Raw genomic sequence first — 2295 nt, forward strand, 5'->3', positions numbered from 1 at the left:
GGAAATTGATGAGAATACAATAATTGTCGGAGATTTTAATACCACACTAACAACATTGGACAGATCTTCCAGACAGAAAATAAATAAGGCAACAGAGAAATTAAATGATACAATAGAAAAATTGGATTTGGTGGATATTATCAGAGCATTACACCCCCCAAAAATAGGATATACATTCTTTTAGTGCACATGGAACATTTTCTAGGATTGATCATGTACTTGGGCACTAAAGAAGCCTCAACAATTTTAAGAAGATAGAAATTATCTCAAGCATCTTTCCTGATCACAAAGACATGAAACTAGAAATCAACTACAGAGAAACAAAGGAGAAAAAAAGGAAAGCATGGAGATTAAACAACATGCTATTTAAAAAACCAATGGATAAATTATGAACTCAATGTTGAAATTAAAAAATACCTTGAGACAAATGAAAATGAAAACACAATTACTCTAAATTTATGGACACAGCAAAGGCAGTGCTAAGAGAGAAGTTTATAGCGACAAAGGCCTTCCTCAAAATACAATGACTATCTCAAATAAACAATCTAACCCACTGGCTAAAATAATTAGAAAAAGAAGGGCAAAAAAACCCCAAAACCCAGCAAAAGGAAGGAAATAATAAATATTAGGGAGGAAATAATTAAAATAGAGATTAATAAAAATAGAAAAAAATCAATCAAACCAAAAGATGTTTTTTAGAAAAAGTAAATAAAATCAACAAAACTGTGGCAAAACTCACAAAGATGAAAAAAGATAGTGCACAAGTAAGCAAAATAAGAAAGGAAAATGGAGAAATTACAACGAATAAGATAGAAATACAGAATATCATACGAGAATATTATCAAAAACTCCCTGGAAGCAAACTGGATAACCTAGAGGAGATGGACAAGATTCTGGAAACATAAAGTCCACCAAGACTGAATGAAGAAACTGACTACATGAACAAATCAATCACTTGAAATGAAATTGAATTAGTAATAGAAAACCTCCCTACAAATAAAAGTCCAGGACCGGATGGCTTCACTGGGGAAATCTATCAAATATAAAAAGAAGAACTCATACCAGTCCTTCTCAAACTCTTCCAGAAGACTGAAAAGGAGGGAATACTCCCAAACTCATTCTATGAAGCCACCATCACCTTGATACCAAAACCAGGGAAAGACACCACCAGAAAAGAGAATTGCACACCAATATCACTGATGAACTTAGATGCAAAAATCCTTACCAAAATATTAGCAAATGGAATCTAAAATAACAGACAAAAGATTATAAATCATGATCAAGTTGGGTTCATCCCAGGGACACAAGGGTGGTTAAACATATGCAAATCAATCAACATAATACATCATATCAACAAGAGAAAGGACAAAAACCACATGATCATCTCAATAGAGGCAGAAAAAACATTTGATAAAATTCAACACCCATTTATGATAAAAACTCTCACCAAAGTGGGTATAGAGGGAACATATCTGAACATTATAAAAGTTATATAGGACAAACCTACAGCCAGCATAGTACTCAATGGTGAAAAACTCAAAAGTTTCCCACTAAAATCTGGGAAAAGACAAGGCTACCCATTATCACCACTTGTATACAACATAGTCTTGGTTGATCTAGCCACAGCAATCAGGTAAGAGAGAGAAATAAAAGGGATCCAAATTGGAAAAGAGGAGGTAAAAGTATCACTATATGCTGATGACATGATACTATACATAGAAAACCCAAAAAGATCGACACAAAAACTACTAGAGTGGATGAAAGAATTCAGCAAGGTAGAAGTTTACAAGATTAACATTCAAAAATCAGTTGTGTTTCTTTACACTAATGATGAATCAACAGGAATAGAAAGTAAAGAAACAATCCCCTTTAAAATAGCACCAAAAGTAATAAAATACCTGGGAATAAATCTAACCAAGGAGGAGAAAAAATTATACATGGAAAACTATAAAACACTGATTAAGGAAATTAAAAAAGACTTAAAAAATGGAAAGATATCCCATGCTCCTATATTGGAAGAATCATTATTATCAAAATGGTCATACTACCCAAGGCAATCTACAGATTAAATACAATCCCTATCAAATTACCCAGGACATAGTTCACAGAACTAGAACAAATCATAATAAATTTTATATGGAACCATCAAATACCTAGAATTGCCAAAACATTACTGAAGAAAAAGAAAGAGGCTAGAGGAATAACTCTCCCAGACTTCAGACAATACTATAGAGCTACAGTAATCAAAACAGCATGATATTGGTACAAAAAGAGTCATATGGACCAATGGAAAAG

The sequence above is a fragment of the Camelus ferus genome, chromosome X (assembly GCF_009834535.1).
Source record: "Camelus ferus isolate YT-003-E chromosome X, BCGSAC_Cfer_1.0, whole genome shotgun sequence".
Lineage (NCBI taxonomy): Eukaryota > Metazoa > Chordata > Mammalia > Artiodactyla > Camelidae > Camelus > Camelus ferus.